General features: G+C 44.5%; 1 long non-coding RNA gene across 2 annotated transcripts in view; it reads left to right on the top strand.

Moving 5' to 3' along the window:
• The window catches only part of LOC123520735, a 51,225-nt gene that overhangs the window by 2,489 nt on the left and 24,703 nt on the right, over positions 1–24,033 (top strand). The window lies entirely within an intron of this gene.

Here is a 24,033-nt window from a genome sequence, read left to right as displayed (position 1 = left end):
TGATCTATGCCATTAATATAGATCGGTATCTCCTCACGACTAGCGGCCACCTGCCTCACTCACCTGCCTCTTACCTGGCGTTAGGTAATATGAAAAGGAATACCCGGTATAATACGCACCTAATAATTCTGCAGGACCGAAAAGGCCGCTTCGTTTTTATTCACGATGACCGCTTTGATCTGACGCAATCCTTGAAACACTGTAGTGATAATCAGCTGCTCTTATACAACTGACCACGATTTATCACAACAAGGGAGTAAATGGCCGCGAAAGAGAAAAAGAACTGGCTGAGTGAAAGAAACCGTTGAAAGAGATAAAAAATAAAAAAGAAGGAAACGAACATTCCTGTCACGAACAGCAGCTGGCGGACCAACAAACGTTTCCCACAACTGTTAAAACAAGTTAATGGGTGGTGCGATGTCTTATCCTAATGGTGGGGACAGAAGGAAGGAAAGAGGAAACACCTGCATGGGAAGGGTGTGTTATGGAGACTACCTGGAAACGATTGTGCCTGGCTGGAAGGGAAGAGAAAAGATACAGAGCTGAGGTCAAGAGTGTGTGTGTGTGTGTGTGTGTGTGTGTGTGTGTGTGTGTGTGTGTGTGTGTGTGTGTGTACTAACGTCAGCAGCTTATGACTAACGGAGAAAAATGGCAAATAATAAAATGTAGATTAAGGTAAGGTGGAAAGGATGGAGAGAATGTGAGAAGGAAGGGAGGGAGCTGGTAGTAGTAGTAGTATAGTAGGGGAGGAGGAGGAGGAGGAGGAGGAGGAAGAGGAGGAAGAAGAAGGAGAGGCTGAGAGGCTGAGAATAGGAAGGGATAGAATAGCGAGAAGGAGGGGTGAGGTAGAGGTAGAGGGGAGGAGGAGGAGGAGGAGGAGGAGGGATGATGGCGCGCTCCTCCCCCCACCTAAAACAATCGCCCTCGTTACCGGCAGACAAGTTCTCATTACTGGTCCGTATTTCCGTAATAACTCCCGCTCACGGCTATTGGCAGGGCGTGCTGGGGAGCAAAAAACAGTGAAATTTATTGCCATGAGAACAGGAGAGGAGAGAGAGAGGGAGAGAGGGAGGCAGAGCAGCAGCAGAAGCAGGAAAAGAGAGGCGAGACAGTAGTTGAATGAAGACAGATAGTGGTTGCAAGAAAGATGAAAGTAAGAACAAAACTTGCGTAAGCTGAAACTGAAAGGGAAGACGATCTTTGGAGAAAAATGCACACACACACACACACACACACACACACACACACACACACACACACACACACACACACAAGCATTAGAACACCCACTTCGCCTCTCTTTCTCCCTGCTTCGGCCTCGGCAAGCTAACCACAGAGCACACAAACACAAACGCACGCTATTTTTTCGCCTCTTCTAAAACTCGGGAGAAACTATTCCTTCTAAAATATATGCTTACTTAATGAATGATGAATTCTGGTCATTAGCCGAGTCTCAGGTAATGTGGGAGAGACTTACATGGCGGGCTGAGAGAGAGAGAGAGAGAGAGAGAGAGAGATGAAGGAAAGACTTGCAGTACTGTGTGTGTGTGTGTGTGTGTGTGTGTGTGTGTGTGTGTGTGTGTGTGTGCGCGCGAGCGCGCTAAGGGAAGAATAGGGACTGAGGATGAGCAGATGCAGATGAGTTAAGAAAGTTTGCTAATGATGAAGGAGAAAAGGGGTGAAGTGGCACAGCGGGAGGAGGAGCGAGGAGCAGGTGGGCGGGGGGCGGCGGCGGCGGAGGGTTGGTGATGGGAGTGGGAGGAAAGGAGGAAGAGGCAGTGAAGGAGACCTGCTGGTGGGAACTTGAAGGCCGGGTGAAGTCCTGGCAATTTTAATGATTTAGGAAGCTTACAAAGAACTGAACGAGAGAGAGAGAGAGAGAGAGAGAGAGAGAGAGAGAATATAACAGGGCTCTGAAGATAGTCTGATGTCGATAGCGATTACATAATGAATATGAACGCAGAGTTTATCTTGCCCTTCACTAGATAGCTGTTCATTAGTATTTCATGTGCATTACTGTGTCACATCGGCACAACCAACAGTCCCAGCGCATGCCAGGCTTTTTTTTCTAATCACATTCTTTGTTGCTCCTGGCCGGTTGTCCCTCTAACATAAATATATATTGTTATTATTGGTATGAAGTAAAGTAAGAGTTAGCAGAGTTTAAGTTTCATCTCGTCACTTCTTAGGTTTAGCAAAGTAGAAGTTGGTAGAGTTTAAGATTCACCTCATCAATTTTTAGGTTATGTTACAACTATACTTGAATATTTAAGTGTTTTTAAGATCACGAAACCCATCCAATGTTTTGAAATACCTTTTTCTAAACCTTTGTACGAATATTTCAATTTCTTTCCTCCCTCCTCCCGTCACGATCGTCACGCAGCGACAGTCTTGTTGCCATATTTCACACCAACATACGAGAACACAACGCTGCAGGGAGACAGCAAGTGGAAACCTGAACCCGCAGTGTGAACCAGAGGAGTGTGCGATAACATTACAGGGACGCCACGCCACGGTGCATGCCGCCATACACCGCCAAGGTTCGCGTAGCCTTGAACTCCTTTCAGACCTTAAAACTAAATTGACTTCCCTTGAACTTTCCATTGCCTTTTCTCTTAGAGGAAAGATGATTTACCAGACTTCATAATGTTTTGTTGTTCTTGACCATTCTCTTTTACATGTGGAAGGAAAAAAAAACTCCTCAGTGGTCGTGCAGCAACGTGGCTGTTTTAACACAAAAAGTTAAACATCCTTTTTCAGGAACTACTAAGCATGATGCTGAGTCTTAAGCAATTACGTTGTGCGCATTCCTCAAAGATTTGTTAGCCTTAGCTGGTATTTTACACTTTTCTCGCTGGCCACGACTTTTTCCTTGTTTATTCATTTATATTTATTCATTTTTACTTACCGGAAACAATTTCTTTAAGGGATAGACCACTCATCTAGGTAGAAATTGTTCAAAATCAAAACCCCACGTAAAAAAAAGCATAAGCTTAAACATGAAAGAGGACGCCACGGTCAGTTGTCTGCCTCGTGTTGACGGCCAAGATTCTTATTTATGTTTTTACTTGAATTATACGTGAGATACAGAGAGAAGACGCTGTTCATTATTCGGTAACTCCTTTTTACATACATGATCTATCTGTTAAGCATTTTACTTACATGAGAAAGGGTCTATGGAGGTCAGAAGATTAATAGCCACAATCTTCACTATTTCAATCCCCACATAAGTTTCTGAAGCTGTATACAATCACCATAAAGGAAGCAAAATGAATATGAAAATGCATCATGGTACTGAAGAGGTTGCATTTGGAATAGAGAAGAAATAGATTGTGGAATATAACAGTGGTAGATGATTGGAACAGACTCATGAACCATCAGTGTTAGTGCTGAGTCATTGCAGAGCTCTGGGAGAACACCACATTAATCACTATTGATGGGCATGATAGATGGAGACTGGTGGGTTTGTTCTATACAGTGTCCGTTATGTGTAGGCCTATACTGCCTTGTTGGAGGCTTATTTTCTTGTGTTTTTTCCTATATTCATTTGTACAATAACGTTCTTTTTTGCGTGGTTTGTTAGTGTTACAGCGAAAAGTTACATCTGACCGGGTCTTTCTCTTGTTATGCTTGTCAAATATGAAAAATCAAGCCTTTTGTTGTTCTCTTGCCAGAGGTTATAAGGCGCTACCTATGAATCTCTCTCTCTCTCTCTCTCTCTCTCTCTCTCTCTCTCTCTCTCTCTCTCTCTCTCTCTCTCTCTCTCTCTCTCTGTGGCCTCGCGTGGCTCATCTCACTGCTTTACCTCTCATCATTCATCATGGCCTGTGTTTGCTAGTTCGCCAGCTGCTAGTTCGCTCGTTCGCCGCTGCCTCAGAACCTCGCCGCCAGGACAGGAAAAGGGAGAGAGAGAGCGAGAGGCGGATTCACTCGCTAACCAGCCTCTGCCGGTGACTTGCCGACCTTCTCACCTTTCACATCACCTAGTCCTTGTTTCTGTCTCAAAGGAGGATGTCTTGAGAGAGGTTGAGCTGCTCCCCTGTCACTCCAGTCAGTTCCAGTTAGCGTGCAGCTCCCTTGCCTCGCTGCCGTGGGGCTGGATGGCTCTTTGCTACACTATGTTTATCAGTACGAGTATATTTGACTGGAGGCATAGAGTTTGGGAATTTGATATTGGCTCATGGCAGCTTTTCAGTGGAAGAGGTAGTGTTGTCTGAAACTTTAGCCAACACTATGTAACTTCGATATTGTGACGTACAATTCAGTTATTTCAATGATTTGTTGTCGTATAGTTTCAAGTGTTCAGCAGTCACACTCTGGTTAATGTCAGCGGGCTTGTATCCTGAGGCACTTTAGATCGCTGCTGTCATCTTTCCGCTGGCTACCGTCATTTTTCTACGTGTTAGGACACAGACACGTATTGAAATCCGTGCTGCTCAAAAGTAAAACTCCAAAGAATAATGAAAATGTTGATCTAGTTTCGACTCAACACTGTTCTCCGTTGCGTCGCTCTGCCTCATTAGTTCACTGGATACCAACACTGCCAGATGACCCAAAGCTAACTCACTCTTTACTCCACGTCCCGCCTCGGTATTTCCAAGATAAGTCTGTACACACACACACACACACACACACACATATTTTTTGTCCCATGAGACGAACGGCTAGGTGTTAAGAAATGAAAAAAAAACCCACTGACTGATAATATCGTCTTTACTTACCTTCATTTCATTCTCATCGCGTCCCTTCTACATCTCAGCTGGACTTGCTCTATATTCTCTCTCTCTCTCTCTCTCTCTCTCTCTCTCTCTCTCTCTCTCTCTCTCTCTCTCTCTCTCTCTCTCTCTTTATTCTTCATCTCTATCTTCTTCCCTTCCTAGTCAGAATCCTAGCCTATCCTTTCCTTGTTTCTTCTCTTCCTTCTTCCCATCTTTCATTTCTCCTCCTCCTCTTCTCCTCCTCCTCCTCCTCCTCCTCCTCCTCCTCCTCCTCCTCCTCCTCCTCCTCCACCTCCACGTGTTAAATCTCTATAATAATGAAGAGTAATGGATCTCATCAGCAGTGGTATGAGTGGAGTGTGACCAGGAATGAGTAAGGAGAGATGGAATGCAAGGAAGTGGTGCTCTCGTGTGCTGTATACATACCAACACTATGCTTACCCTACACCGCCACTCCTCTTGTGTGTGTGTGTGTGTGTGTGTGTGTGTGTGTGTGTGTGTGTGTGTGTGTGTGTGTGTAAGAGTCAACTAATCTTGTACTAGTTTGTTCTTTCTTTGTCTCATTTTGCGCAAACTGATCAACTGTTGTTTGTTTTTTTCTGTGTGTATTAATCTCAGTACGATATTTGTGTGTCTCGTGAAAGCGAAGCAAAGCAGTGTGTTTCTGGTATGCTGATTATCAAGTTGCAAGGGTCAGCTAATCGTTTCATGTCTTCCTTCTCATTTAAAATAATTGTTTAATACTCTTTCTCTTTCCTCCTCCTTTCCTGTCTTCCCTATACGTATATACAGCTCATCCTCCCATAGTGCCCTCCTTCCTCTTTCCTTCCTCTTCATTAACCTTTCAGTAATCCATCTCTTAAATGTCTCCTTTTTTCTCTCCTCTTTCTGCCTCCCTCTCTCACCTAAAGCTCTCAGTCCATCCACCTGCAAGTTTCCTTTCTCTCTTAAGAATTTAATCTGTACACGCCTGTTCTCACTGACACACTGCACCTGTGCCACACCGGAGCAACACACCCAGCACAGCCCCAGCCACATTCACTAAGCACCACACCGTCACCATATACACAGCAATACGCAATCAAACAGTCATCACATCTCCTTTTTCCTTCTTTTTTTTATTTTTCAAGAGAGGGACAGATAAATCGCATGCTTAATACCTTTTATGAAGCTATACCACTCTGAAAGACTAAGATAAGTGTGTGTGTGTGTGTGTGTGTGTGTGTGTGTGTGTGTGTGTGTGTGTGTGTGTGTGTCTATATATATAAAATGAAGAAAAGAAGCGAGATGAGATGGGAGGGACAGACAGAAGGGAGAGGGGAGGAGAAGAGGAAGGAGGGGAGTAAGGGGGGAAGAGGAAAAGGTTTGAAAAAAAAAGTATATTCTTCAGAAAGATTACTGAAGGTTTTTGCATTTATTTACAACACGAAATTGCAGGTGCCTCAGCGGGGGAGTATTAGAGGGGGTGGAGGGGAGAGAAGATTCCTGGAGCGGGGAGGGATAGTGGAGGGGACGCACTGAGCGGGAGGAGGGGAGGGGAATGGGAGGAGACGGGACGGGACGGGACGGGATGAGAAGGAAGCATGTTGGAGAGAGAGAGAGAGAGAGAGAGAGAGAGAGAGAGAGAGAGAGAGAGAGAGGTGGAGGGGTGATTGTCAGACCAGTTCTTTCTCCATCGCCGTGCTGGAGAGACCATGGATGTTTCTCTTTTTAGGAGAGAGAGAGAGAGAGAGAGAGAGAGAGAGAGAGAGAGAAAGCAGAAAAAAGCTAAAAAAGTAATAAAAAGTCATTTGCTGTACACACACACACACACACACACACACACACACACACACACACACACACACACACACACACACACACACACACACACACACACACACACACGGTAACAACAGCAATTAGAATAACACGTATTATGAGCAGCCGCCGTGCGTTTATCAGTTAGTAACCACTGCAGGCAATTCACCACACACTAATCACCCGGCACTTAACCACACGTTTTTAGCCTTTAATGAACATTCCTTAAACAAACATTCCTCAAGAACCAACAACAACAACATCAACAACAACATCCAGCCAAAAATTCCTGCAGTCTGTTGTGGTCAGTCTCGTAGCAGCTCTCGGGCCAAGTTAGCTCTCTCACCAACACACTATTACCACTGCTAATGTCCCTGGTGGAGCGAGCATGTGTCCTGTCTTTCGTGCGTCCATCCGCCTCTCCTCCCTTCGCTGCTCCCCCTCCAGTCATGTCCTGGGAGGCTATTATAAAGTAAAATAGGAACGCGTATAATAGCGAGCGATGAGCGGGCCCCCAGTGGCGAGGGAGGCAGGGATCAAGTCAAGCTATTAGCACAGTGACCACGCCGCTGGCCCCGCTCATGACCTCGCCGTCACGCGTAGGTCAGCTCCCCTCCACCCCACCCTCCTCATGCACCCCACACGCTTCCCAACTCCTCCCCTCACCCCTCCCTATGGTGCCTCCCCCTTCACCGCCCCCCGCCCACAACGAGTCCCGTCTTCTCCACCGGCCACGCTGAGTTCCGCCCCTACCACTGACCCCAACACCCCCCTCTTCCACCTCCTCCACACGTCCCTCCCTTCCTTCCTTCCTACCTTGCCTCCTCTCCACCCCCAACTAACCTGCCTCATGTGGATCTCTCTCTCTCTCTCTCTCTCTCTCTCTCTCTCTCTCTCTCTCTCTCTCTCTCTCTCTCTCTCTCTCTCTCACACAGCCTCCTCTTCCTCGTGTCTTGACTCTCTCTCTCTCTCTCTCTCTCTCTCTCTCTCTCTCTCTCTCTCTCTCTCTCTCTCTCTCTCTCTCTCTCTCTCTCTCTCTCTCTCTTGACTTCCCAACTTTTCCTTTTCTTCCGATGCTGCCGCCACTCCGCCTTCACTCCCTCGCCTCTCTCTCTGCTACTCTCCGCGCACTCCCTCCCTCCCTCTCACTCCTCCCTCACTCCTCACTTGCTCCTCACTGGCTGTCATATCCTTCTCTGTCTGACCATTGCTTGTATTCTATTTTTCTAGCTTTTTTTCTTTTTTTTCTTTCTCTTCCTCTCCGCGCCTCTCTTCTTCCTCCCACTCGTTGCTAATTACCTGCTCTAAACTTTCTCTTGTTTGCAATTTTACCGCAAATTTTCATTCTTTTTCTATTTCTATTTTTGTTCATTTTTATTTTTCCTCTCTTGCTCTATTCTTTTCGCCTTTTTTGTTTCTGGTTCCACTCCATCTTCCTTCTTCTTTTTACACCCTCCTTCTCTCATCCGCCTTTTTTTTTTTTTCTTTTTTTTAATCTCGTCTCTCCATCCCTTCCTTTCCGCCATCTATCTCTCTTTATCATCCCTTAGTCCGCCTTCATCCCCTTCACTTCCTCTTTCATCTCCATCAGTCATCTTTCTTTTCTCTCTTTCATCTCTCTCGTGCACCTCTTTCTCCACCCTTTCCCTACCACCCTCTCACTGCCTTGTTATTCTTTGGAAGTCTTTATTTTAATCTACCGTGATCTCTTGGTGTTTATTTTACCTTCCCTTTTCCCTTATTTTCACCACTACATATTATTTCCCCATGAATCATTTCCTCTGTTTACTTGCTCTTATCTTTACTTTGCTTTGGTTTTACACCGATCGAAGTCGTACTCGTCCATCTTAGTTCACGGTATCCTCTTCTCTTTAGGCTAGGTTGGGTTGGTTGGGTTGGATTGGGTTGGGTTGCCTTGGGTTAGTTTAGGTATAATATCCATTTTATGATTTCTTGATTCATTTGCTCTCCTTCATTCTCTTACTTAATGACCTCTTCCACTTCTCTTTCTTCCTCTCCTCCACTAGCTGTCCTCATCTTCTCCTCCCTTTCCTCCTTCTCCTCCTCCTCCTCCTCCTCCTCCTCCTCCTCCTCCTCCGTCTCCTCCTGTCGACTTCTCCGCCACGAATTCCCGCATTTCAGTTTTTACCTCGGATTAGCACGCCAATCATGTCTGAAACACACAAAATAGATTTTTAATGGCAGCGACTTGACAGCGAGGGAAAGAGTTAACGAACGGTTTATGTAACACACACACACACACACACACACACACACACACACACACACACACACGGTACTGTATTATTATCATGATTATCAAAACTGGAGAGAGAGAGAGAGAGAGAGAGAGAGAGAGAGAGAGAGAGAGAGAGAGAGAGAGAGAGAGCGCGCTACACCAGTACTCACGGTCATAAAAAAGCATACTTTCTCATTAGTGCATCCACCTGAACACTCATATAAATACACGCAAGCAGGTTTATGTTGTGTGCCTCTACTCTCTCTCTCTCTCTCTCTCTCTCTCTCTCTCTCTCTCTCTCTCTCTCTCTCTCTCTCTCTCTCTCTCTCTCTCTCTCTTTCTATATCTATCTATCTATGTATCTATCTATCTATCTATCTATTCTTTTATCAATGTTGTCGTCTTTTTACCTGCATTATTAAAAAAGTTTTATATTTTTTAGAGTATGATTTCTTTTACGGCGTTTCAAAAGATCTAAACTATAATTAGTAAACATTAACGAATATTTTTAATCCTGGTATGTTTGTAGAAATGGGATTTGAGGTTTTATTTAACAATTTTTTTCTCTTTTTTCTCTTTTTTTTTTTTTTTTTGTTGGTGGGTCACTTTTTACTCCCTATCCGCAGACACCATAGGTACCAAACTGATATGCCAATCAAGGAGAGAGGGAGGGAGTGTGAAGGAGGTCACGGCCTGGCGAGCACGCGTCACATGGAACACGGGTGGCGGGAGGGCGGCGTGTGTGTGTGTGTGTGTGTGTGTGTGTGTGTGTGTGTGTGTGTGTGTGTGTGTGTCGAGGGATTATGACGGCCGGGGACTTGTACTAGTGGTCATCTCGCCTCTTTTTTTGTTTTTCTTCGCCATGCTAATACGAACATCTCATCAAGACATTTGTCCCAGATTTTTGGCTAACTCTCTTAATCTTTTAGGGAACTGGCAATCAAGTGGGTCTTTTTTCTTTTTTTTTTTATTCCCCTTGGCCAGCTTCCCCTATTCCATGATAAAAGACAATCCCCTTAACGCGTTACTGTGGCGTCGTGTTCCTTTACGAAGTTGTTATGCATAAGCAGTTCTCAAGAAAGCCATGCAAGACCCTGCTGAAGACCTGTCCTTATTTGACTGACCTTTGCAGTAGTCTAGAGAGAAAATTTGTAGGTACTGTACTATTCACATCGCCAAACGCGCACCAACACACAGTTCCACACCACCATACACCACCACACCATCATACAGTACCACACCACCACACACCAACACACAGTATCATACCACCATACAACACTTCACCAACACACACCACCACACCACCACCCAGTACCACACCACACAGTCTAATTTAAGTGACTGTGACGTGATCTACACAACAACAACTTACCAACACGCACAGTAATACCAAACCACACCACGCCACGCCACGCCACACCACCACACTCAACAAATCAACCAAACTACGCCATACCACGCCATCCCTACGACTCCCCTCCCATCCCTGCCCTTCCTGCCGTCCCTGCCCTGCTCCGCTCACCCCGGCACTACCACTAATGGGGCCTGACAGACAAACACAAAGTGAGACACAACACTAAACGCCACATGACGAATAGGCCTGATCATCTCTCACCAGGAGGTTGTGGGGTGAGGGGCTGACTGGCTGGATGGTGGCTGGATGGCAGGATGGGCGGCTGGCTGATTGTGTTAGGTATATCTAGTGGTTTGACTGACTGGATGGTTGAGTGGCTGACTGTTAGTATGGTTTGGTAACTAGCTAGATGAGTGGTTAGTTAAGTGTTTAATTTACTCTCTGACAAACTGTTGGTATGGTTGACTGACTTGCTCACTGATTCAATAGTTTGTTGTTTAAGTGGTTGACTGAATAGTTGGCTGACTGAGTGTTTAACCAGCTATGTGACTGTATGAGTTCATGGCTGGCTGATAGACTGTCTTCCTAAGTGACAAACTGATTATGTTATTGACCAAATAAATACTGTTAAGATTATTGTGTGACTAACTTAACTGGTTTTATTTGTGTGTGCTTAGCTGACTGAATACATATCTAACTTTAACTCCTTTAGTACCATGACGCGTTTCAAAATTTATTCTTCTTACTATTTGATTATTTTATACAGCTTCAGAAACTCATGTAGGGGTTTAAGATAGAGAAAACTGTGGCCATTAATCTTTTGACCTCAATAGACCCTTCCTAATGTAAATAAAATAGTTTAATGACACCGAAAACTCATGATAAAAATACGTTCCAGTACTGAAGGAGTTAAAACTGACTTGAGTGACAGATTAGTTGTGTATTTGCTTGGTGAATGAGTGAAATGAATACCTGTCTGCCTCGATGCCTTAATTGCTGTGTTGCGTGAACCACTAGCTGAGTGTAAGTTAGCTGAATGAGTGACAGGTTGAGAAAGTTACCGTCTCTTAGTGTATATAAAGTTCACGACTGACTGATTTTTATTTTCACATTTCGAGGAAGGAGGAAAAGTTATGAAGGAGATAATTGGACGTATGGTGGTCTCAGTGTTATAAGTCCTGATGGTGTTAGTAGATCAAGGCAACGGGTGTTCGATATGGCCGCAGCAGCAGGAGGAGTGTGTGTGGATGGGTGAGTGTACGAGAGGTCCAGTCGTGGTGGTCGTTTGGGAAAGACGAGGTGGCTGATTGGGTGAATGGGTTTACGGCTGCATGGATGGCTTTTATGGGCCACGAGAAAGCTTAAACGTGGCTGATTATATGCTCAGTTGAAAGTAATCCCATCACATCCTTCTTCTTCTTCTTCGCTCTTGCAGTTCTCTCTCTCTCTCCATTTTCTTCTTCTTCTCTTGCAGTTTCTCTTTTCTTTCTTGCTTGCTTTATATTTCTCCTTTCCTCGTTCTATTCTCTTCTTTTAATTCCATCACATCCTTCTTCTTCTTCGTTCTTGCATTTTGTTTCCTATCTTCTTTCTTCCCTTTCTCATGCAACTTTCCTTTCTTTTTTTTCTTCTTCCCTCACTGTCCTCCTCCTTTTTCCTTTTTATCTTTCAGTCTCCATATTGTTTTGTTTTGTTTTGTTTTTGCTTTTTTTCTCCCTATCTCTCTCTTTTTTCCTTCCTTTGTCTGTTGTTTTCCCTTCTGTCAGTTTCCAAATTTTCTCTTCCAACGTCCTAAATTTATTTATTGATTGCCATTTCCTTTTTCCGTTTTCCGTCTTTCTTATTCCTTCCTTTCTTTTCCCAACTATCTCCTTCTTTCTTGCCAGTCAACTCCTAACCTTCCTTTTCTTCGTCTTTTCCATCTCCCTTTTGCATTTTTTCTCCATCCATGTCCTTCCTTTCTCCTTTTTTCGCCCATCTTCTTCCTCTTCTTCCTCTCCTTCTTCATCTCTCATAGTTACTCCCTTTCTCCCTTTCTTCCTTTCCTACTCCTCCATCTCTCTGCTACTTTTCCTCTTCTTCCCCTCACCTGCCTCCTACTATTCCTCCCGTTCCTGCTATTTGGCGTCCTCCATTTCTTCGTCCATTCCTCCTCCTCCTCCTCCTCCTCCTCCTCCTCCTCCTCCTCCTCCTCCTCCTCCTCCCCTCGTCCTCCTCCTCCTCCTAATTAAGACCTCACTCACCCCGTGTTGGAAGGGCGCCCGGTTGTCTTCCTCTGACAGGCGAGCAGAAGCCTGATATTTATACTTGATTACCCTCTTGATGTTTATGACTTCTCTTACAGTAATTTATAGTTAATCCTGGTGACTCCGGGAGAAGACGGGTCGGGGGAGGTGCTCTGGAGGGTTGTCGGGGCACGTCTTAGCGGAGAGAGGCGCATGTTTGGTGCTAATGGTCGTGTAGCAGAGCACGTCCATCGTTAAGTTTTCTCGTATTTAATTTAACACATGCATAGTTGCTTGTATACGTGTCTGAAAAGGAATGGTGTTTGTGGTCCATGTTTTTTGGTGGTGATGGTGGTGGTGTTGGTGGTTTTTGGTGCTGTGTGGTGTGGTATGCATGTCTGTGTGTGTGTGTGTGTGTGTGTGTGTGTGTGTGTGTGTGTGTGTGTGTGTGTGTGTGTGTGTGTGTGTGTGTTACAAAAAAAAAAAAAATCTAGCGCGAATAAACAAATTTAAAGTAGCTGCCACGTGTAGACCGTTCCCGTTCTCCTTTTGCTGCAGCTTCCTTAATATTTCCTTTTGCTTTTCTTATTTTTTTCTTAATCAAAACAACTATCACCACTCGTAATTACATATGCAAATTTCTCCCCCCCATGAGAAGAAAGATACCTACACAAAACGAAATCGACACACAGCTCCAGGGAACGAATACAATAACACCAAAATAAAGATGTTTCTATTCTTGTTATCTTTAACGTCGAGGTGCTTATATCGCAATGGGTGACGCTGTATGATGTCTCGAGGCTGGATGAGAGAGAGAGAGAGAGAGAGAGAGAGAGAGAGAGAGAGAGAGAGAGAGAGAGAGGGGGAAGGAGACGAATGTGGTGGTTATAGTAGTGGTGGTGGTGGTGGTGGTGGTGGTGGTGGTGGTGATGATGGTGGTGGTGTGCGTTTGCTGTCGCTTCATTAGTGTGGGGAGAGGCAAGGGCTGGCGGGGAGAGGGATGGATGTCTATCTGTTTGAGCATGAGGGGGAGGAGTTGTGTTAGTCTGAGATCGTCTTTGTCTTCTCCTCCTCCTCCTCCTCCTCCTCCTCCTCCTCCTCTTTTTTTTTCAGGCTTACATTGGAACGAAAGGTATTAATAGTGCACTTCCCTCTCATGAAACTGCTTCCTCTTCAGCCTTTTAACCATTCAACCATGAAGTGCCCTCTTGTATTTCCCACCTCACTATTAACTTTTTTTCTTTTCTCCTCCCCCTCCCCCTCTTTTTCCTTTTCTACTTTTCTCCTCCTCCTCCTCCTCCTCCTCCTCCTCTTCCACCTCTTCCTCCTCCTCCATGCCATCACATTAACTTAGACACCTTGAGACCGCTCTGTCACTGCCATGTCTGGGACGGGCGTGTGGCGGGGGACTGGCTGGGGGATGGAGTGCCGGGTGACAGCAGTGAATGGGTGCTTTGATAGATATGTGTTTTGGTCTGGTAGGAGGGTAGTCAAGATGATTTTGAGTTGGTGGGTGGTGCGTGTAGAAGGAGAGGAGGAAGGTAGGTGGTGGTGGTGGTGGAGGTGGTGGATAGGGGGGAGTATGAGTCGCGTGGTTTGGTGTTGTGATTGTTGGGGTGGGTGATGGTGTGTGTTTGCTATGCTTGGGTGAGTGATGTGAGGATGTGAGGGTGGATAAGGTTAAGGAGACTGGTATTATAAGCCTTTCAACAGCTATACTTTATTTTAGTTCACTACGAAGTACCGCCAAAAGTCACCACATAATGTCTTGGTGAGGTGCTCCCCTCCCTTCTATTCCCGTCACTCCCCCAGCGCCTTCCCCGTGAGCACACCGTCATGTCTCCCTATAGCACAGACAGCCGCCCCATACAACCTTTACCCTACATATCGCCACAACTCGACACAGCCGCCTCTTGGTGTCTCAGTGGGCCCTCTTGGTCCCCTCAGTAAGGAAGGGGTTCGCGCCCCCCTGCTGCGCCCCGCCGTAACAATGATACGAGGCAGACAGCTTGGTTGATTGTCTGTCCAGTTGATGGATGGTCGGCCACTACACACACAATGCCTCTCCTCAGTTCTACCACACTCGCTATGAATACACATGTAGCGCCCCGAGACCGTCACAAGCCCCTTCCTCTTCCCCCGCGAGTCAACGCTCCTGGCTCTGATGCCCGCGCCCTGGCACCTGTCTGGGGGAGGGTATTGAGACGTTGGCTGAGGCTGTGTTGTCCATGGGGTGTATTGAGAGGAGCGTGTGCTGCCTCGGAAGTGTATCATTAGTGGTAATGATACTGGGGATGTTTATGGTTGCCGTTATATGCTCGCAGCATGAAGAATATCAGTAGTATAGTAATAGCAGTTGATGTAACAGAGCTGAAAGTAAGAGATGGATCAAGAGCAGGAGGAGAAAAAAACATCACTCTCTCTTCCCTCTCGCGTCCTTCCCTTCCAGGCTGTGTACTGCCGGGGGCGTGGCGGCGGACGGGCACCGCCGCCTGCAAGTCTGGCCGCGCGTCACCCGGCAGGCGGTAATTGGCTCTTGGCATCACGGACAGTAATTGCCACCCTGGGAAGTAACTCTCTTGTTTTACCTGACACACATCAGCTTCAGTCATGTTTTTACACTCAGCTGACGGATTGCACTAAAAAATAAATTACTGTAATACGGCATTTGTATGTATACTGTGTATGCTCATCATGTGTGTGGATGTGATATATATATATATATATATATATATATATATATATATATATATATATATATATATATATATATATATATATACAAGTGTATGTATGTATGTATGTATGTTGTTGATATAAAGTGCATAATGACGACATCTGCGAGAGGCACATATCGGTGACAAGAGATGATAAGTGCAGGAAAAGTCCGCGAAAATATGTGCTTGTGAAGATGAGAAATGATGATGGTTGTGGGTATAATGAGCACATCCTTTTTAAGACCAGTTATGTGTCTGAAATCGTGAGTATCTTCCTCGTGCGACCAGCACCAACACGAAACTCGATTATCGTACACCCGGCGGTCCTGTCACCTCACAGGTTTGTTTACTAATCGTCGTACCCAGAAGTCATCTTGACGAACCACGGCCGCGCGTCAGGAGAGGCTGCACCCCATCTCTCCTGACGTTTTTATTGCTGGTTACGTCAGATGTTTAGGAATTTACGTCGTTTTTGTCCATTTAGATTTTTTTCTTTATTTGAGCGAGAGGCAGCAAACGAGAGACAGCAGTGCAGCGGAGGCAGACCACGCACACATTAAGGAGGCTTACGTCTGACACACATTCAACCACATTATTAATATCGCCTTTTTTTCTTCTCTTAATTTAGGTTAATTAGACATAATGAGCCGTGTGAGTGACCCAGCTGACCCTCCCGGCTGGCAGTAGAGGGGAACAAATGGTATCTTTCAGCCTCCCTATCCTCGCTGTTGCCACTCACCTCGTTGCAAGGGCTAAGGAGCACCACCTTCATAAACAGGAAATTCCACTCTATTACCTAAGTGACCTCATCTTGTAGGGTCATCGGAGGTCGCGGCAGGTCACTAGGCTTCATCACAAAAGGAATGATTATACAAAATAAGCTCCTTTATCGCCTAAAACATCACCTTTTGCTTTTAAAACATCCAAAAGCGAACCCACAGATGGAGCTCCAAATTGCCTTCCGCAAAAATATCACTCACTCCTGACGAGCTTGTTACCGACGACGGAAATGTTGAAGATTAGCGAGGAAAAAGACACGAGAGAGAGGGATAAGCAGAGAGGGAGAAGGAGAGGGAGAGGGGAAGGGAATCGCGTTTGATAGAAGAGAAAGCAACAACTTGGAGGAGGAATTATGGGGTAGAATTTATTTCGTGTGATGCAGACGACGGGAGATAATTGATGAGTTATTCTGAGAGAGAGAGAGAGAGAGAATGTTTGTGTGTGTGTGTGTGTGTGTGTGTGTGTGTGTGTGTGTGTGTGTGTGTGTGTGTGTGTGTGTGTATGTGTGTATTTGCGAGTACAAAAACAACACCAAAAGGTAATGGGTAGATTTTGTATAGAAAGATACTGTGAAAAAATGGAAAATAAAATCAAGTATAAGGAAAACAGGATGAAGAAACGAATATTCAATCAAAATCAAACAAAGAATACGTAGAAAATTGAAAAAATATGAGAAAAATAAGGTAGAAGGAAAAAAGAATAAAGACGAAACAGTAACAATCAGTCAAAAATACACACAAATACGTAGAAATCAGTAATGTTTAGATGTGCATGTGGTTTACTTCTTCATTTCTTCAACAGTAAGATGTCTAAGGCACAAGTAAACCATTTTCACACGTCACTCTTCCCTCTTCTTCTTTCTTGTGTGTGTGTGTGTGTGTGTGTGTGTGTGTGTGTGTGTAATAATAATAATAATAATAATAATAATAATAATAATAATGATAATAATATACGGTTTATTACTTTGGCAATGTAAAAAATTACACTGAAAATGTACAGTGTGTGTGTGTGTGTGTGTGTGTGTGTGTGTGTGTGTGTGTGTGTGTGTGTGTGTGTGTGTGTGTGTGTGTGTGTGTGTGTGTGTGTGTGTGTTTTCCAGCTTCTTTCTTTCACTCCCTTTCTCTTACTTCTCTTCCGCCATCTCGTTGTTGTTGTTGTTATTATTGTTGTTGTTGTTGTTAGTTTTGGTGGTTGTGGTGGTGGTGGTGGTGGTTGTGTTAGCTATGATTATGGTGGTATTATTATCCTTCTCCTTCTTCTTCTTCTTCTTCTTCTTTTATTCTACTTCCATTTCCTCCTCCTCCTCCTCGTCCTTCTCCTCCTCTTCTTCCTCTTCCTCCTCCGCCTCCTCCTCCTCCTCCTCCTCCTCATCCTCCTCCTCCTCCTCCTCATCCGTATCTCTTTCCTAAGTATACATTCATTGTAATCTTAACTTCCCCTTCTACGCTTCCAATTACGGATGCTAACTCTAAAACTCTCTCTCTCTCTCTCTCTCTCTCTCTCTCTCTCTCTCTCTCTCTCTCTCTCTCTCTCTCTCTCTCTCTCTCTCTCTCTCTCTCTCTCTCTCTCTCTCTCTCTCTCTCTCTCTCTCTCTCTCTCTCTCCTTCCTAGATTAAATCCCCCGGGCAATAAATGACGAAAGCAAGATAAAAATAGAGGATGGGAAAAAAGAAGAAAGAGAAAGAGTAGGTCCGTTGCGATAGGAGTAATGGCGCGCTGCAAATATGTGAATACTAATTATGAGCCTGAATAGCCGTCCGGGTCCGGATATCCTTCACGTGTCTGGGAAGTGAACCCGGGGTCTCTTCCTCTCGCTGATGATGAATGTGTGTGTGTGTGTGTGTGTGTGTGTGTGTGTGTGTGTGTGTGTGTGTGTGTGTGTTTACGCTTGATGGCTGGCTTTAATTCTTGTCTGGTTTATCTTTTCCTTTTTTTTTTTTTTTTTCATACGACTTTGATGTTGCCGTTATTCTTTTTTTTTCTCTCTCGTGCATGGAGTAAATCGTATGTTTATTTTTTTTCTTTTGTGTTTTCTTTATTTGTTTTCGTTTCGCGATGCCTACAGACAGAAAGGAAGTTCATCCACACACACACACACACACACACACACACACACACACACACACACACACACACACACACACACACACACACACACACACACACACACCACGCAGGCCTCCAGCAGTAACTATTAGAAACTTTCGCCTTCACTCTCCCACTAAACTTTGCTCACCTGTCAACACACACACTTTTCATTCTATTCACATTTTCTCTTACCCCTTTCCTTCCTCTCATCCTCTCTCTCTCTCGCTGTCTCTCTTACCCTCATTACCATCTATTACTTCACCCTCACCTGCTGTTTCCCACCGTCATTTGCTCATTCTAGTTGGCTTACTCAGGCAGTCCTTTGCTTACCTGAGTTTTCACGTGACTCTTGACCTCGCCAGATTCACTTATAAAAGCCCATCTGTTTCGCAGTTCGTCACCTTCACAGTGGAGGTAAAGCGGTAATTATGAGGGTATTAGACGATGAGTAATGCGGCTTGTGTTTATTATAGCGTGCGTTTCATTTTTTTCCCACCGTTTAGGTAGTTGTGATGAGTAATTTTTCTGTCACACCTTTGCCACACCTTCACGGAACAGGATGGCTGCGTGGGGGAAGTTATGCACACACACACACACACACACACACACACACACACACACACACACACACACACACACACACACACACACACACACACACACACGAGAAGCGGTTCCAGACATTAGCAGACGAATGTTTTTTTTTTTATTTCTTTATTTTTTTCACCATTCTGTCACTATTCTATACGTACGTGATGCCAATATTACTAATTATCTAAGGAAGGACTTACATACTTTATGAGTATATACTTGACATCAGAATATTTCATCAATATACAAGAGTTGTGTTGCCTGTTAACAATCTACATCCTGATCCCATCCACTACTAACATCAGCACACCGCGATGACAGAGCATGACGGAAGCTTGTCAAAGTAGTCACACGAGAGATATAAGGAGAATAGTACTGAGACACTGATGGTGATTTTCAAATACAGTGCCTCTACGGTAGATGTAACTCAACTCATTGTAGTAATTTTAGAAACTTCTATTTGATTTATTTTTTTCCTATTTTACTTCTTGAAACTGGCAAATTGAGTAGTCTTCCCCTCCAATCCTCGTCTTTTTAGCCCTTCATTCGTCTTCTTGCTCGTCAAACTAATAATTTAGCCGCAAGACCACAAGGCAGCACTTTACGACAGCCTGTCCTGAGGAGCGGCGCCGCCAACCAGAAAACGGTATTCACATGCACTGTAATAACACAGATTGCATGATAGATAGCGGAAACACCTGACTGATGTTCATTCTTCCGTCGTGAGTTTCCTGGCTTTTCAACGGCGGATCACAGGAACAATCGCCTTGTAATATTACTTCATCACACTACGACACTTGTAATAGTAAAGAGGTTAAGGAGAAAAAAATGTGTGAAGTAGAGAATTATGCCTCCTGTCATTCATATTCTAGAGAGGAACATTCCAGCCAGGTGTGTAGGAGCCAGCTGTGCAGTGTTCGTATGCTGCACCTTTGAGCGTGCAGTGTAGAGAGATGCATCAACTGTCAGGCAGTGTGAGGAGAAGGAAAAGAAAAAGAAAAAAAACAGGAAAAGAGAGGGGAACAATAATTAAGATAGTATTGGGTTAGACAGCTCATCACACACACACACACACACACACACACACACACACACACACACACACACACACACACACACACACCTGCTAATACTTTGACCGCTAACTTATTTAAAAGAAAGCTTCCTCTGCAATAGAAAATTGTCCACAGAAATACGTAAATGAAGAAACAGAATAAGAAAAAAATCGAGGAAAGGAAGCGAATGTGTAAATTAGTTGAGAAAGAAACGTAGGAATGTTAGATTAAGGAAAGAACTGTGTGTGTGTGTGTGTGTGTGTGTGTGTGTGTGTGTGTGTGTGTGTGTGTGTGTGTGTGGAGGGAGCACGTGGAGGAGAGGCATGGACTGGGCAAGTAAGTGGAGGAAAGGAGCAGGAGAGAGACTGGCATAGGGAAGAAGGAGCAGCTCAGACAAGACAATGGTGGCATGATGAGTGTAACGAGGAGTTTTATCTCTCGTCCCAGGCAGAAGAGTGTGTCCCTCCCTTCTTCTCCCCCTCCTTCCCTCCCTCTCTCTCTTTCTTCCATCTCTTTTCCCTCCTTGCCTCCTTCTCTCTCTCACTCCCTCTTCTCCTCACTCCATTACGTCATTTTGCTTCATTTGAAGTTATGTGTGTGTGTGTGTGTGTGTGTGTGTGTGTGTGTGTGTGTCGTTACTGTTCTTACTTATTGTTGTTTTATTCCATTCTTATAGTCTCTCTCTCTCTCTCTCTCTCTCTCTCTCTCTCTCTCTCTCTCTCTCTCTCTCTCTCTCTCTCTCTCTCTCTCTCTCTCTCTCTCAATTGTCTCGTCTGAGCTGTGTGATCAGCCTACACTCAAGTGAGTCCGGCAGAAAATTGGTTCATCAATCATGGTCTAAAAAACTTTGGAGAGAGAGAGAGAGAGAGAGAGAGAGTGTGTGTGTGTGTGTGTGTGTGTGTGTGTGTGTGTGTGTGTGTGTGTGTGTTTGTGGTGGAGTAAGTTAGACTGGCAAAGACGCTACACTAAAGAAGTCGGCCAGTCAGTCAGCCAATCAGCCAGTCAGTTGGTCAGCCAGTCCTCAGCCAGCCAGCCAGCCAGCCAGCCAGCCAGCCTTCCCTGCCTCCCGGCGCGCCACCAACACCTTGCCCTGACACACGCCTCACTTCCCCGGGACCGATTAGCCGACCTTTACAGCGGTTTTGTGATAAGGCTCGCAGATTAGCCTAGTATCGGCCCAATCACGACACCCCCGCTATAGAAGACGATGGGAAAATTTGCATGCTGCTTAATTAAGTCATCAAAGCTTTAGCCAGGCAGAGAAAGTCCTCGCTCATCTCTATTTTAACCTTGTATTGGCCCCGCTGACACGCCGCTCCTTTGGCTGATATCCCCGCTAATGGAACACGCCGCAGCGCCTCCCTTGACGGAGTGGCCGACGCAGACTCCCCGGTGCGCCTCTCTGTGAGCCCTTATCTGCGGTAATGAGAAATGAAGCGTTCAGAAACAATTAATATCAGTGACCACTCATTCGCTCGCAGTCTTCCCGCCATCCATCACCCACAACTGGATCCCATAAGCCTCATCCCCCAGCCCCTCTCTCCTCCTCCTCCTCCTCTTCTCCTCCTCTGTTGTACTTCACCTACCTGAGATGCTACTCTACCTTCCCACCAACTCTCTCTCTCTCTCTCTCTCTCTCTCTCTCTCTCTCTCTCTCTCTCTCTCTCTCTCTCTCTCTCATTTGGTTAGTAAGATGTTTTCCCTTCATCGCTGTCACATCTTTTCGCTTTCACCACCGTCCCGCCGCCGCTGACAACACCACTAACACCACAACTCCAGTGATGCTTGCAGATACCCAGGCAACCCCTCACCCGCCACGGATTATACACCTCTGCATTTCACAACGGCAAACTGTATACCTTCAACGCTAAACAAGTATATAAATTAAGTAGCATTGGATGGAATCTATAAAAGTTGCTAGTTTTAGTGCCTCTGTGAGCAAGAAAGGTGGTAGAGAGATTCAGGCTGAAGGAGATGTGCTATATATTCTCTTAAGTGGATAGAAGATTAGGCAAATGCTTGTGAAAGGTGGTGAAAATTCTCAGGCTGGAGCAGAGAATATATGCATAGTACTGCTCCACCGTGGGTTCCTCTACCGCCTTTCACATTCACTTGCGTAATTTTTGTCTAGGTAGGAAAATTTATGATGCTTCTGCCACAGCCTCATTTCTTCAGCCACCTTCCCCACTCATTTGTTTAATCTCTGTCTACCTTCCCAGAATTAACTTGTATAGTTTAGCTTACGACAAATATTAATCCCTTCAGTACCATGACGCGTTTTCAGATTCATTCTAGTTACTATTTGAAGATTTCAGAAAGCTTCAGAAACATACCTTGGGATTAGAATAGTAGACTCTGGCCATTAACCCTTTCAGTACCATGACGTGTTTCCATATTCATTCTGCGTACTATTTTGTGATTTTACACAACTTCAGAAACTTATGTGGGGGATTGGAATAGTGAAAACTTTGGCCATTAATCTTCTGACCTCTATAGATCCTTCCTAATGTCAATAAAATGGTCTAATTGTGCAGAAATACCAGGGTTGAAATGAAGGGGGTTAATTTTTTTACCTCCATAAGCCGTTCACAATGCAAATAAAATCGTCTAATCATACCCAAGAATCAAGATAAAAATGCGTCTCAGTATAGAAGGGGGTTAAGCGTGTTTGGGCCGCAAGACCCGCATGACAAACGATACTGGCTTTGATGTGTGGTGGTCAGGCGGGTTTTGTGCAGGAAAGTGTAACAACCAAATTTATGTGAACTTTACTGCTTGTGTTAGTGATTATGTTTGCTTATTTTACCATGATATTTGGTCTAGTGAAGTATATAGGTGTTATAATTCAAGCAATATTATTTTTGTCTAATTTTGTGCTTAGTTAAACCTTGAAGAGCAAAAAGAAAGTAGTGTCGCACAGAATTTTAGAAAGTTTTGCAGTTTTTCCAGTGAGTGAGTGAGAGAATAGAGACATTTGTCAAGGTCTAAGGCAGAAGTTTACGTACTAAAGTTAACTAATGCTTGCACATGATTCACCCGAGAAAAGACACCCACCGGAAATTTACCTTGTCTCAGAAATTAATGGGGTGATGATATAAAAGGAGGAAGAAATATTTTGGTGGTGATAATGATGTTTTAGTATGTGATGAAATTAACTTTTTTTTTCTTTACTTCTTTTTGGAGGATTGTATGTCAACTTTTTTTTTCGTTTATTTTGTTTGACCTTATCCTTTACTTCTTTGACCATCCTCTATATTTACCACCCATTCTCTTTTCTATTACCATCTTTTTTTTTCTTTTCATAAGTCAATTAGTTCATATATTAATTGCCCAGTGTGTGATTGTGTATCTGACGAAGCCGGGAAAGTAGCGAGACTACTGAACCTCACTAAACAACTGATCTGCCTCATTAGTTTCTGGATCTGTAGACACAAGCAGCTAGGTCCGCCGTGGTTCAGGTCTTCAATAAATCAGTATATGTTTAATCTGAGTCCATATTTGAGCGGCGATTTGTCAGTTTCAGGGAGAACAGACAGCATGCTAATATATTATGTCATGTATCATTTTCTTCCCCCATGCCACGTACAGGACTAACAGCAACAAAAATCCCTGATGGAACAGCGTTGAGGGATGAAAACATCGTAAAAGGCGTCGTCTTGATGCAGAAAGTGACAACATCCATCAATCATAATTAAAGTTTACAGAAGGTAGAAGTGAGGGGAAGGTCCAGGCCGCGGCTCTCCCTGCCTGGCCTTGGTTCTCCCCAGCCTGCTGTGGACCACTAAGGCTTTGATGTGGAGGTCTGGTGGGGCGAGCAGCAAGTACCAGTTGTAATGTGCAGGTTTGATGAGGCAAAGGGCAACAAGTAACTGTAATGTGAAGGTTTAATGCAGCGAGAAAACAGAAAATAGCAACTGAGATACGCTGGTGTGATGTGTCAAGGAGGCAGCAAGAAACACTGGGCGATGTTGTGATGGTGTAATTGTAAAATGGCAAGACAGGAAGAGGTCTAGATGGTAGGATGAAACTATAGCTTTTACACGGTTAGCATGAAGTGAATAGATACTTGATAGAAATTAAAAGACTGATGATGATGATGATGATAGGGAGGAAAAGAACACACACTTTCAAATTAGTTGTAATGCAAACTTCGGTATCCTATTATGGAATGGTGATGTGATGATATAGTTCAGTGTTAGTACTACACCATGAACGCTGTAGTAGATATGTTAATAAAGACACCGTTGAAGGTCATTGGGATTCGCACTCCATATACACATTGATTATGAGAGTTGAGTTCGTGGGGAGATTTAAGGGTAGTGATGAGATACGAATACTCCAAGCTGTCTCAAAATATCCCTGTTTATTTGTTTATTGAGACTTTTGTGAACTTGTGATTTTACAGGACAAGTCAATCCTGTACTCTTCTCTGTTTTTGATACCGTATAATCTTATTGTTCTCC

This window comes from Portunus trituberculatus, chromosome 47 (assembly GCF_017591435.1).
Source record: "Portunus trituberculatus isolate SZX2019 chromosome 47, ASM1759143v1, whole genome shotgun sequence".
In the NCBI taxonomy this organism is placed as follows: domain Eukaryota; kingdom Metazoa; phylum Arthropoda; class Malacostraca; order Decapoda; family Portunidae; genus Portunus; species Portunus trituberculatus.
This window is presented reverse-complemented; position numbering and strand designations above follow the sequence as displayed.